This window comes from Diceros bicornis, chromosome 27, assembly GCF_020826845.1.
Source record: "Diceros bicornis minor isolate mBicDic1 chromosome 27, mDicBic1.mat.cur, whole genome shotgun sequence".
Lineage (NCBI taxonomy): Eukaryota > Metazoa > Chordata > Mammalia > Perissodactyla > Rhinocerotidae > Diceros > Diceros bicornis.
The window spans coordinates 15,154,573-15,169,032 of record NC_080766.1 but is presented as its reverse complement, the minus strand read 5'-3'; the positions used below and the strand labels follow the sequence as shown (position 1 = coordinate 15,169,032).

Here is a 14,460-nt window from a genome sequence, read left to right as displayed (position 1 = left end):
AGAGACAGACAGGCAGGCAGACAGACATAGAAAGAAAGAGAAAGTGAGAGAGAGAAATTTTAAAATACTTTTAAATCCTAGTATCAAAAGAATATCTTTAACATTTAGGTATGTAATCTTCTTTATATTTTCTAAGCATGAGAGATTAAACAGAACATTAGAAATATTTCATTGTATAAGTAATATGTTTTACACATAAATTATATACACTAATATTTGCTTCAATAATGGGATAATAAGAGTTATTTTTAAGCCAGTTATATGACCTTCCCGTCTGCACTTAACTGGACTTGAGACATCTAAGCCATTTGCAACCTCTTTGGACTCAGGGAAACCAAAATAGAGGATTTTCAGGGAAGGTGTAGGATTTAGTTAGTTGAGAATGTTGGGTGGGGAGAAGCGAGTGTTCATACTAAAAAGATAGATGTGAGAGGTCTTGATGCCAAGCTGAAGAGTTTATTTTTAATTTTATTAACTTTACCAGCAGTATCGTTCTGTTCTTAAAATTTCAAGAGACAGAAACAGAGAGAGAGGGAGATTAAAACTAGTAGTCTATATTTAGTCTATATTTTGTGGGCTGTAAGTCTATAATGTAGGGGCTGGCCCTGCATGATCAACTTTTTGAGGAACATTGCTTTGATTAACTGTGCTTGTTTTGTGATTGCTTTGTTATTGGTTCAGGACAGTTTTATACTGGTGAGTAGATGGCCTATTATACATCCAGAGTGAACTAAATGTAGAAATATTTAATTCTCACAGCAGCCCTATGAAGTCAATATTAAGATCTCCATTTCATAGATGAAGTAAATGAGGTGGGGCCCAGTTAAGTGAATTTTCAAAATTCCCCACCTACTGAGTGGTAAATTTCTAATTACAATTCAACTTTTTTATGACTACAAAATTTCTGTCATTACCCAGTGGCATAGAGGTTAAGTTCACAAGCTCCGCTTTGGCGGCCCAGGGTTGGTAGGTTCGAATCCCGGGCGCGGACCTACACACCGCTCACCAAGCCATGCTGTGGCAGCATCCCATATACAAAATGGAGGAAGATGGGCACAAATGTTAGCTCAGGGCTAATCTTCTTCAGCAAAAAGAGGAAGATTGGCAAGGGATGTTAGCTCAGGACCGATCTTCCTCACAAAAAAGAAAAAAAAATTTCTTTTGTTAACCCCTATGCTTTATTCCGTTTGAAGTAAGTTTTAACTTACATGAACAATTTTTATGGTCTTTTCTACCTTGCCTGGGAGGGTCTCTATAAGAATAAAAATATAGGATTAGGTGGAGTTTTCAGATTGTGCTTTGGATTCTTGGTTATTTCCTCTATACAAGCCATGGACATGGGAGATCCAAAAACATTGTATAAGGAACTGAATCTGCCCAGAAATTTTGTGTATTTGTTTAAACTACTTCTTTCTGAGCCCCTACAGTTGATTGAAAATCTAGCTCTGGCTGGTTGGATTGTGAATTTATATTTCATGTTATTTATGCTGGTCATGTGCTACTTCAAGTTGTTTGTAATTTTTTTTTTTTAATTCAGGGAGGGGGGTTCCAATCCTTAAAAGGCAAAAGGACTTTGTTTATCTTTCTAGAATTCAGCACCTATTCATCCAGTGTTATGGATCTTTTCACAAATCCAAATCTCTAGCTAAATTGTAAATGTCTTCAGAGCGGGGACTGCGTATTTTTATAGTGCTTTGTATATATATGTTGGATACTACTCAAAAATTTTGTCAAATGCTTCTTGGATTAGATTTTGCAATGTAATTCCTTTTGAAGACTATCCTGTCTCTTTAAACAGGGAGAGGCAGAATTAAACCTATTGGACATATAAAAAGCAGTATGCACTCGAAACTTGGTGTTGTTTAGGGAGCATTGAGATATCAGAAGGAAAGCTTTAAGGGGCATATTCTATGGAATTAGGAAGCAGTGATAGACCAAACATTTCAATAGAGTAATAAATCCAAGTGAGAATAGTGGAGTTTGAATCAGACCAAGGGAACAAGGTTTTCCAATTGGCACTTGATTCTGCTGCCTGGAACAGGTAAGTGTTCCAATTTGGCACTATGCTTAAAAATTGGTTGGCATTTCACTTTGACGTTCGCTGGAATAAAACAACACTGGCAAATGGGTGCATCCAGTTAAAGGTGCTCCAGTACCACAGCTCCTTTACAACTAGGAAGAAGAACTTGGGGGATAATAATTTCTCGGTACGTTGAGATGGTAAAAATTTTATATGACAGTCTCTATAAAGAATATCATTACTCATGGGTCCTTGGTTTTAAAATAAACATTGGGCATGGGGAAATCATTAAAAGAGAGAAAAGCCTTATGAAATGTAATATCTCATGTGTAAGTTTATGTACATAGCCCCTCTATATAAACATTGTGTGTGTATGTATAAGATGTAAGGAGGCAAAACTGACTTTTAGTTGTGTTTATATAAAACAGATAATTTCATGATTACATTTCTTGTTCTGTGTGTCACTTACAGTATTTCTTCTCACAGTTGTTGGACAACAAGCTTTGACATTTTAAGAGCCTACAGATGTCATAATTAAACTTAGTAATCAGTCTAGAAATAAACACATAAATAACAAGGGATCATAAAGGTCAGCAGTATGGCGTGGCATAAGCATGGAATCCCGGTGCATGCTTCTAGTATGAAAAAATGCATGCTGCAGTTCAAAGCATGTCGGTCTTTGCATATGTTCAAATGAAATACGAAAGAAGGAAAACTCTCTGCAAATGATTAATGTAGCATTTTGCAAGGACAGATGGATGTTCTTAGAACTTAATGGGGGAAGGGGAACTTACCTGGAATCAATTATGGGAAATTTGGCAAAATGGAAGTGAAACATTCGTTCTCTCTTCTTGTTATAATTACTTGACATGTGTTATAAGAATTTTAAAAAATCCAAAAGAATAAGATGAGAGTAATTTCAGTCAATGGGGATTAATTGTGTTCAAATAATAGCATGGCGAAAAAGACATTTTCAGGTTTTGAAACTGATTTGGAAGGACAGATTTCAATGTATGCTGAGTAAAGCTTTAGCAATGGCATCATCTCTGCCCTGAAATTTTCTCAGTCCCTCCCCAAGAGATACCATTTCTCCCAAGTCTTGTATTTTTTCAATCCACATACATACACATACTTCTCTGAGAGAACACGTCACAGAATTCTTTGTTTACCCATCTGTGCTACCAGACTATGAGTTTCTTAAAGCAGTGACCTCTCTTGTAGTACATCTTTACATCCCTAGTTATTTTCGACCTATCAAATACTTCTTATTTGATATACTGCTAGGTCAGGGCTGAGAGTACACAATAAGTGATAAATAAGAATTTATAATTCAATGAAAAAATAAATGAATGAGGCATATGTTAACACATAAATGTTGCACAGGTATTTATTTATTTTCGTTTAAGATTTTCCATTTTAATCACTAGAGAATGTAGAAACTGTACTTTTCATAAGAATAAAATAATATTTTAAAACTTTTTCGTAAAAGATATATAATTTATTTCAATACTGCAGATGGGTTTAATTAACAAAAAAAATTAAGATTATCATAATAACCTTTCGTATCTTTATATTATCTTTACAATTAAGCCTTAAATAACAGTTAAGCCTTTAAAGTGAGTGTGTGGCAGTGTTCTGCCCCTTAATGTGTTAACAATGCAGGTAAAATTAGGCAATGACTGGGAATGTGCAGAAGTCAGAATTGCGATTAGAATTAATATTAGTTATAAAAAGTCCAAGCTTCTGGGGCTGGCCCGGTGGTGTAGTGGTTAATTTTGCCTCTTCAGCTTCGGCAGCCCAGGGTTTGCGGGTTTGGATCCCAGGCGTGGACCTACACACCACTCATCAAGCCATGCTGTGCTGGCATCCCATATACAAAATAGAGAAGGATTGACACAGATGTTAGCTCAGGGTGAATCTTCCTCAAGCAAAAAGAGGAGGATTAGCCACAGATATTAGCTCAAGTTGAATCTTCCTCAGCAAAAAAAAAAAAAAAAAAAAAATTGTGTAAAAAAACCAAATGAACTGCTTACAGTCACACTTTTGCCTTTCAACTTATATACAAACATATTCTAAAATAATGGAAAATAAATAAGACAAGACCTATGCTTAATCATCAAATTAATAATTATTACTATTCCTAACTGTTTTCCAGTCAGCATCCTGTTCGTATCAAACATGGAAAAATCATATAAGCCTATGTTGATAAAAAATTTAAATCTGTTCCCTCAAACCTCGCCTATAGGAACCAAGAAAAATAATTGATTCATTAATTTCTGACTCTGTCATTTTAACTCTAATTTTTATTTGAAAGATAAAAATCAATACATAGAATAACATAAATAGAGGCCTCTAATTTTTGCCATTTGGCAAACATTTTCTGTAAAGGGCTAGATAGTAAATATTTTCAGCTTTAGGTGTGGCTGGATTTTGCCCAAGGGTCCTATTTGCTGATGTGGGGGATCAGAGTTGGCCACCTCAAAATGTGTTTGTTTGCCATGAGGATTACTTTGGGCTAACGAGGATTATTACTTTTAAAAACTTCAGACATGGGAGAAGCTCTGAAAAATAGAATTTACCCTTTGAAAGAGACTTTTATATTTGTAAGGGAAATCTCCATCTGTAAAGGTATCTCCCTCTCTGTACCAGGAAGAAGGGGGGTATGACCTTATCTCTGGAAACTTTTATCAGTGTGGAAGGCAAGGACTTAAATCTGCATAATAACCTTACTCTTGTTTACTGCGCTTTTCTGGTAATGTCCCATAACTGACTCCTCCCACCCCCAGCATCCTCCTTTGTCTTTAGCCGAAAATGTTATTTAAGATGACAGCCCCCACCATTTTGGCGAGTTACCCAGTTTTTCCTGGCTCTCTTCCATGTATACATGTTATAAAGCTTTGTTTGATTTTCTCCTGTTATTCTGTCTCATGTCATTTTAATTCACAGCCCAGCCAGAAGGACCCAGAGAGGGTAGAGGACATGTCTTCCTCCCCTATGCTTACCTCTGCACCATTAAATTGTATTTTTTGCATTCCAACAACATTTGTGTTTTTTCCCCCTCTTTCCTCTTAAACTCCTAAACATCTCTAATCCTTTAGTAGACTTGGAAAAATTGATATTTGGCAGGGCTTGAACTTATTTATTTATTTATTTTTTGGTGAGGAAGATTGCCCCTGAGCTAACATCTGTTGCCAATCTTCCTCTTTTCCCTTGAGGAAGATTGTCCCTGAGCTAACATCCATGCCAATCTTCCTTCATTTTGTATGTGAGACACCACCACAGCATGGCAGCCAACAAGTGGTGTGGGTCCGTGCCTGGGAACCGAACCTGAGTTGCTGAAGTGGAGGACGCCAAATTTAACTACTAGGCCACTGGGCCAGCCGCAGTTTTTGCACAATTTTTAAGTTCCAGGCTTCAATGTCACTCCCTGTCCCCACTCCATGCTTTCCCATTTCTAAAGCCAAGTCACAATTTGTCATTATTTTTGTTCTTTGGATTCTTTATGCTTCTTTTCAGCAGTTAGAGATCTCTGATGAAAATGCACAGTCCTGCCTCTCTCAGAGTTCACATTTTAAACCTAGCAAATGTTTGAACTTTATTTCGAGTTTTGGTTGCAGTGCTACGAGGACTCAGTGATGAGCTCCCTTGTGAGGAAGGATCAGAGAAAAGGCTTCATTGCTTTTAATTGTTATAACACCTTTTACCTTTGTAGCTATTTATCCATCCTAAGTGATCAGCAAACAGGAAGGGTTCCCATTGCCTCCTGCTCTTAAAGAGGATATGGTGCAGGGACATCTGGAAAATGGCTTTTTGGTGGATTAAAGAAAAAGTTATTAGTGAGTTAGTCAAATATTTTCTGAAATAAGTATTACATCAACCTCAGAATAGTTTGTCCTGAGCCTTTTAGAAGAGCTTTTTAGCTATTGATATGGCCTTATAAACCAACACAAGTATAATAAGAGGACTATGCCAATTCCCTTTTCTATTGTCTTGTTGAGCATGTGGTTTCCATGCCAAGAACCAATATGAGGAATAGCATTATACCTCTGTGGCACAGCTAATCACAGTGCAACGTGTGTCCATCAGTTGATCTTTTGGAGGAATAAAGGGAAATTCAAAAGAAAGATTATCATGTGCAAACAATGAGAGCTTAGATCTCTTGCCTCCTGGCCTGTCTCTCCGTCATTCCTGCAGCGTTTACTTTTTGTATCAGGAGTTAATTAAGGTGAAACATGAGGTAATTAGTGCTAATCCTCCTGGCCTCCTGCTGGCCTGTTGCCTCCTAGGCCATCGGCTAAACCAAACCTTTTTCACAGTTTAAGACAGAAAAGCAGATTTTTGTAAAAGTGATGCTCATGCTCTTTTTGGACACGATTCCTAATCTGTAAGGCTATTATTATTTTTTTAAAATAGGGCCTTTACACAGAAAAAGTGTAAAAGTGATCCTGTTCTTACGTTTTGATTTAAAAAGAAAAACAAGACTTTTATCTTAATACATACTTGGTTGATGGAGTTATATTTGTTCACTTTACATGTTGCTAACAGATTAAATGAAATTTGTACTAGTTTAAATCTTTAGCTTTGATTATGCCTAAAAGTTATGCCCTTCTCTCTAAAATTATATTCCTTATACAGATTTGTCAATGAATTTTGCATTTATAAATGTATAATAGTAATTGGATGGGGGGTGGGGAAGAAATGAAAAACAAAACAAAACAAAAATCTTTCTGAACAGCATCCACGTATTTCATCCTTGAGGAACATTCTGGCCTTTATAATGCAAAAAATAGATCTGCTAGCTAGTAACTGACTTCTCCTTAGAATAAATACCCTCTGTATGTTCAGTATGTTAGTTCCATAATAAGTTTTTGTGTGAGTGTGTGTGTGTTGTTGTTATTTTTGCTTTTTCAATAAAGGAAAGAATAAAAAGATTTAATATCCTTGTTAAGCTTCTCTAAGTTGGAAGGAAAACATACACTCCTTTATAGATATCCCAGCCTTCCAATTTATCAACCATAATAGAAGCTGTAATCTTGTCAAAAGGCATTTTATTAGGATGTTAAGATTTTAGAATTGACAGACCCCCTGTATTAATTAAACAGCAAGTTGCTAGGGAACAGTCATGGCATTTACAAAGGAGGGCACTCCTAGAAGGACCAAAATCTCTTCTGTTATATTTTGTGGTATCCTATCAGGTCCCAGGCTGAAAAAACCTATTATCATAAATTTCATTTTTGTTGTTGTGGTTTTCCCAATCACTATCAGAGTTTTAACTTCTGTTTGGACTACACTGATTTCTCCTATTCTGCCTTTTTAGATGTGCTTTACAAGAATTGTTTGTGCTAGCATCTTGAATATATATTTTTTGAGGTCCTTTACTGAGATTAAAATCACTTCTGTTGAGTAAACCAGTCAAGATTACAGAACAGCTGTATTGCAACAAGTTGCTAATTCATATCTTCTGTGTGAGACTATTGCAGTTAGTATTTATGTTGCTAGATATTTGGCCAAATCATAAACTCTTATTTACCAGTCAATTTCAAAACCTCCAAATGTCTGAATCTTACTTTTTTTTTTAAACGAGAGAAAAAACATCATTTTTATTCTACAGGCTTTAAGACTAAAGGAAACTCAGGGTAAGATTGTATTTATTTAGTGAATTTGATGTCAGTCCCTTAAAGTGGAAGTGGGGCATTTTCTCTCACAAAATTGCAAAGACAGCATTTGCACCATGGCATTTAAGAATATATCAGATGAGATTTTCTATTGATCCCAGTGGCAGGGATGAGTGCCCTGAGAGAATAAATGAGCTGCCTTTATGAGGCTCCCTGTCATCAAGGATTTAGCTGTTTCATTTGCAGATTCCTGTAAATGTTCACCAGATTCATGACCAGTAATTTTCACTGGAGAAGGACTGGATCGTGGGTAAGCAAATGACTCTGTGTCATTAATGGTTTCAAATAGCATTAAAAATGTTCTGGCAGCTCAACTGATTCTGACAAAGATATGGAGCCCAATTGCAATGTGTCTCCAGCTAGTATTTCCAATTATCAGGCCAAGGAAAGGACCAAAGTGAATAATATATAATACACACACACACACACATTAATTCTGATGACATATTTTTTCAGCATAAAGATGTAAATTGAAATCTAGAGATGTTCACATTTAGAATAGCACAATAAAAATACATGTAAACCAGAAACTACTCCTTATGTAATTAAATTTATATCTGCTAATCTTCACTTCCTTAATTGGGTTATCTTCTAAGTGATCAGTAAATTGCATGCGATAAGTAATTTACATGCCCTGTTAGAAGGCAGCTGCCTGATGATTTTAAGTATAAGTACCTACTAGTGTACCAAATTAGTTTTGAATTAACATTGAACGCCGAAATCTTCAAAAATTCTTGATACGTGACAGATAAATGGATTAATACATCTGTCTGTGGAATCTGTTTCTATATAGCAAAGTTTTTAGACTATGTGTTAATATTTAAATTTCCTATCCTTAATGTAAAGCTTTCATTTCTAAAATTCTTCTTCTTATTATTATTCATAAAATTTCATTTAGAAGTGTGTTAGAAAAATCTATAGCTCATTTTCTTTGTTTGTATTGGTTCTGGTATTGGCTGACTCACTCAGAGAGATGACTATATTACATACAATATAGAAAAATGTTCAGCAATTCATAATTTCTCATAAGCACAGAGCAGAAATAAACACAGTTTAGTACTACTTTTGGGGTTATCCTAACTCATCTTGCCCCTTCATCTGTCTCCCCAAGAAAGAAGTACCCTCAGTCTGTTGGCCTGCTTATCCAAAATCATCCCATAGGCCCTCTCATACATTGCTGATGTAGGTAGAAATTAACAAAACCTTTATTGAGGGCAACTTAGCAATATGAATTAAAATTAAAATCTGTCAGTAATCTTAGCTCCAGCAATTCCGCTTGTGTAAATGTATATTCAGATAAATTTGTGTGTGCTAATACCATTATATGTGTAAATTTATGCATTATAGCATTGTTTTAAATAGCAAAAGATAGGCATCAACCTAAATAGGATCAAGTCCACAGAAGACTTGCTAAATAAGTTATGGTGTATCTTATTTTGAGCCATGAAAAAGAATGAGAAAGGTCTCTATACTTGGTACAGCAAGGCTTCCAAGATACTTTATTAAGCAGGAAAAATAAAGGGGCTGAATAGCACTTTTCCACTTTAAACTTTTGTTTAAAAATGAGAAAAAAGAATCTATAGGCTCATATCCATGTATATCTATGCATCTTAGCTCATATATGCATAAACTATGTCTGGAATGACACAAGAAATTAATAATATTGTTTGCTTATGGGGAGGAGAACTGGATGAAGCTGAAGGAGAAGGCTGGGAGCAAGATGTTTTACAGTACACTTTAAAAAATTTTTTATGCTATTAAAACCTTAGAAAAAATTTCATCTTTTATTGTTTCCTTCCCAACCTGATGTGTCAAGTTCGAATGTTCAAATTATGTTTTTCCTCTTCCCCACTTGAGTGATGTCGATTTTGGCTGGCTATTAGAAAAACAACCTATTTAATATGTGGTTGACTGATAGCCTCATACCTCACAGGGATGGTTTTGATTTAGAGGAGGAGAGTTAAGGCCAGCCCCAGTGGCCTCGTGCTCCGCTGCAGTGGCCCAGGTTCGGTTCCCGAGTGTGGACCTACACCACTCGTCTGTCAGTATCCATGGTGTGGTGGCTCCCATACAGAAAGAGAAAGATTGGCAGCGGATATTAGCTCAGGGTGAATCTTCCTCAGCAGAAAAAAAAAAAAAAGGAGCAGAGTGTTATTAACTCACATGGAATTCTCACGGGTTAAGTTTCAGGCAGTTCTAAAAGGACTCCAGGCAGTGTGTGCAGGATCATTTGATTAAAGTGAGTCCAGCAAGCCAAAGACAGCTGTAGGTGCTGGAATCCACATCCCTGACTAGAGGAGAAAGCGGCCACCAGTCACAGCAAGCTTCTCCCTGGAGATTGATGCCCCGAGGGCTCCCTGGGAACTGCATGTTGGGAAACCAAGAGAGGGAAACTCCACGAACAGAAAGGACAAATCTGCTGAGCTTTAAGCCAGAGCAGCTTCACTTGTGGTTATGACACATGTTTTGTAAAGACACACAACACACGACATTTGCTTTATGCTGGAATGTTTGCTAAAAATGAAGACTCCAGAGCTCCCTCCCTACTCAAGATCTACTGAATCAGACTGTGTAGAGAAAAACCTTGGTTCGAGCACAGCTGCTCCATAACTAAATCTCCCCGTCTACCATTTCTCTGATCTCAGAAACTGGTGAGAGTGGGATCTCAAATTAAAAGTGTTTGTTCTTGGAACATCCAAGCCCTCGGCAGTCTTTGAACAACCAAGCCCAGGGTTCTCTGTTAAAGATCTGAAAGTCTTTACAAAGGGTTTAAAAGCCCCATCCTGCCAGGACTGATCCCAGAAAAGCTTTCCTAATCCATTTCCTGGGGGCTGCATGCTCACTCCGGGGCTAGCCCCACACTCCTGTTTTGTACTGAGCTAGCCTCTGCCCTGGGGCACTGGGCTAGTGCCATTGTTTCTTTCCCACCCTAGTTAATGCCTTTTGGCTTTTGGGGATGAGTCAGTTCACCAGATTTTCTGAATTGTATTCATTTATTTAAAAAAAAATGCCTACAGAGCATGAGTTTGAGCCCAGCCCTTTTCTAGACACTGGGGATTTAGAAGGGAACAAAAGAGACTGAAATATCCCATGGAGCTTCTTTTTGGAAGTGGATGTGGACAACAAGCAAGGCAAATAAAGAAAACATGTTGTTCAGGTAATCAAGCTGCATAACAAGAGAAAAAGCATGAAGTGGAAACAAGTGTGTGTGTGGTAGAGTAGGGCGTGGCTGGGGGTTTGCAACTTTTAGATCGAGTGGCCAGGGAAGGCCTCCCTGAGAAGGTGAATTTTGAGTGAAGTCCTAAGGGAAATTAAAAAACAAAAGAAAAATTAGCTATGTGGGAATGAAGGCTGGGGGCAGGAAGTGTTCTAGGAAAAGGGGAAAGCACCTGCAAAGGTCCCAAGTTAGGAAGTGCCAGGAGGTTAATATGAATAGAGCAGCCTGAGCGAGGACAAGGTAGGCTGAGCAGGATAGCTGAGTGTGAGTGGTGAGCAGAGGTCAGGTCATGCAGTCCCTTTGGGGACTTGCTTTTTATGCTAAATGAGACCATTGAAAGGTTTTGAAGAAAGAAGAGACGTAGTCTGTCTTAGGTTTTAAGAAGATGGCTCTTGGCATTTAGTTGAGAATTTCCCAAATAGGGGCAAGAACTGAGACAGGGAGGTAAGTTACAATGACCCTCTAACCAGGTAGAGGCAGCAGAGGTGGTGCAAAGTGATTAGGAGCTGGTATATTTTGGAACTAAAACCATCAGGATTAGACCATTTTATGTGAAGTTAAGAGAGAAGGACAAGAGTCAAAGATGACTCAACTGTTATTGGCCCAACCGGAATAATGGAATTGCCCTTTACTGTGGTGGAAAGACTGGGAGGTGAAGGTTTTATGGGCAAGTCAAATTTGACATGTTTATTTGACACCTAAAAATGGAGACTTCAAGTTGGTAGTTGGATATATAAGTCCAAGGAAGAGGTCTGGCTTGGACATATAAATTTGAAATATTAGTATACATGTAGTAATTAAAGTCATGAGATTTGGTAAGACATGGATTAGGTGGAGGCAGAAGAAATCCCAAGACTGAGCTTTAGGTCACGTTATTTTTAAAGGATGAGAAGACGAAGAGGACCTAGCAAAGGAGACTAAGAAAAAACTGTTAGACAGTAGGAAGAAAATTAAAAGTGTATGTTATCCTAATATTTAAAGAGGGAGAGAATGTTCAACTGTGTTAGATGCTACTGGAGGGTCAAGGAAGAAGAGCAACAAGAACTGGCCATTGGATGTGACAACGTAGAAGTCATTGGTAACCATTTCAAGACCAATGTTGCTGGAGTAGTATTTGTGGGGGAGGGGAGTCTTTCTTGCAAGAGGTTCCAGAGAGAATGGGAAAAGAGAAATTAGGTACAGCAAGTAAGAAGGTTACTCCCAGAGTCCTGCAGTGCAGGGAAGAGAGAGATGGAAAGCATCTGGAGAGAAAAGTGGGGACAGTAGAGAAGTTTTGTTTTTGTTTGCTTTTAAAATCAAATAAATAAAAGCATGTCTGCATGCTTATGGGAATCATCTACTAAAGAGGGAAAAACGGATGACACAGAAGAGAGAGGGGGAAATTGCGGAAGCGATGCCTTTGAGTAGGCAAAAGGAAAGGGGAACTCGGCACAAGTGAAGTTGCTCTAATCTGGACACGTAGATCCTCCATTGTCGTGAAAGAAGGTGAATAATGGGCCCGGATGCAGTCATACAGGTAAAGGAGGTAGATAATCACATATATTTGATTTTCTTTGGGTGCAGTACATGATGCAAAATCATTTTTTCACATTAATGTTTGGAAAAAAATGGGAATGCTGGCTTACATTGTTTTGTAGAGAAACAATAAATTGTGTGAAAGAGAACAGATTTCCAGACAGTGTTGAGATCTTGAGTAATCTGTTACATATGGCTCCTTTTATAGTCAGCTTGAATAAATAGAGGATTCCTTTTCCAGTTTGGTTTAATTAAACAATGAAGCATTGAGTGGTCATGATTACTAAGACCCCACCCTGCCTTCAGGGAGTTGCCTGTCTGGTGGGACAAGCCCCAGGGTATAGAGACATATTTTCTAAATAAAAACCAGGACTGATCACCCCACCCATGGGCTGACAACAGGAGAGAATATTAACATGAGGGCCCTCCAGGAATATTCAGGGCATATGTTCATCATTATTGTAATTAGTATCAGATGTTTGTAAGTGCTGAACGAGAGAAATAAACAGTGTTATAGGAGAACAGAAGAACAAATGCTCCATTTTGCCTGGGAAGTGTGGGAAAGCAAAATTAAGGCTTTGAAAATTAATGAAACACAGGGAGAGGCAGGAGTTAAGCCTGTACAGGTAAATTAGAGTCATATTGAATAGATCTTCTTCTAAGGAGTGTAGATATTGTTCTATAAACATTAACGGTGACATAATCATGTCTGTATTATATAAATATAAATCTAGTAGCTATGTGGAGCAGAGATTGGCCAAAATTGGAGGTTGTAAACCATTAAGTGACCGCTGCAATAGTGCAGGCAAAATATAACAAGGATGTGACAAAGAAAATAGCAGTAGAGATTGCAAGAAAGGGGTAGATCCTAATAAGTTTTTTTAGGGGAAGAAAAATAGGACTTTAGACTTATTTGGAAAGTAAGAGAACGTATAACAATGACTATGAGGTTCTGTTTGGGGTAGAAGTTACACTTTGATGTCATTTGTCTAGATATAAAATGCTAACGATGAGCAGTTTTGGTCAGGAGGTGAGCAAACATAATGAGTTTGTTATGTGCATATTGAGTGTTAGAAAATTTCAAGCAGGTGGAAAATCTGGGATTTGTTTCTTTGACATTTTTCCTTTTTTTTAGTGGACATTGGATTTATCATTTGAACTTAACAAAAGAAGAAAAAAACTAGCAATAATTAGGTGCAATTAAAATGATGTTAAAGACATTCAGTGCCAAAGGACAAACTCATTATATGCCCAGCAACATCAAGCATTTCCGATATTTTTAGTGCAGGGTACCCACATTTTCTTGATTGAAGTATTTTTTTGTAAGTTATAAGATTTTCCAGAAATATTTTACTTTCCTCTTTGTTATTATATATTCACATTAAATCAGTCCATTGATAAAAAAAGAAAAAAATTGGAAAGATGATTAGAAAGGAAGTGATACAGTAATATACTGTAATGAGAAGGAATAATCTTCTTGAAGATACCCTTTTCTTTCATAGGTTATGTGTCCAGTGGAAAATGCTTTGGGGTATAGTTTTAAGATTTCCAAGAACTTCAATAAAACATACGTAATAAATACATCAAGCTCCCTATTGTATTGTCTAAGTCATTAATTAGACACCAAGACCATTTCTTGATAGAAGAGAATGCCTTTTTGACCAATCCACAAAGACCTCATTGATTCCAACCTTTCTAGTCTATGGATTTGATATATTGTAAAACTTCAAAAATTAGTAAATTCATTCTTTAACAAAGTAAAGAATGCCATGATATGCCATGATGTTTTCTAATTATACTATCATAATATTCTCATAATCAGAAAATGGTACCAACAGGTACATTATCACATGAATTTATTATTATTTTTTATTGTGAGATAATATATACTCAATGCAATGCTTTTTTCCCTGGAAACTTAAAGCTAAATTTAATTCACAATCATGGCAAATACATTAATTGCCCTTAGTGTTAATTTATTTAAATTTTTCTCACTTTACATGTTTTTAAAGTTTTTTTAGGTTTATTGATTT

At 36.9% G+C, this 14,460-nt stretch overlaps 1 protein-coding gene across 8 annotated transcripts in view; it reads left to right on the top strand.

The window, feature by feature from the left end:
- ROBO2 (roundabout guidance receptor 2) overlaps window positions 1-14,460 on the top strand; it is a 571,268-nt gene that overhangs the window by 331,762 nt on the left and 225,046 nt on the right. Inside the window, exon 1 of one of the 8 annotated variants that reach the window (XM_058570696.1) lies at window positions 10,795-10,852. The exons of the other annotated variants lie outside the window; for them this stretch is intronic. The gene's annotated coding sequence lies outside the window, so the exon portion shown is untranslated. Of the gene's footprint in view, window positions 1-10,794; window positions 10,853-14,460 lie in introns of those variants that run through there. 8 annotated transcript variants of the gene reach the window in all.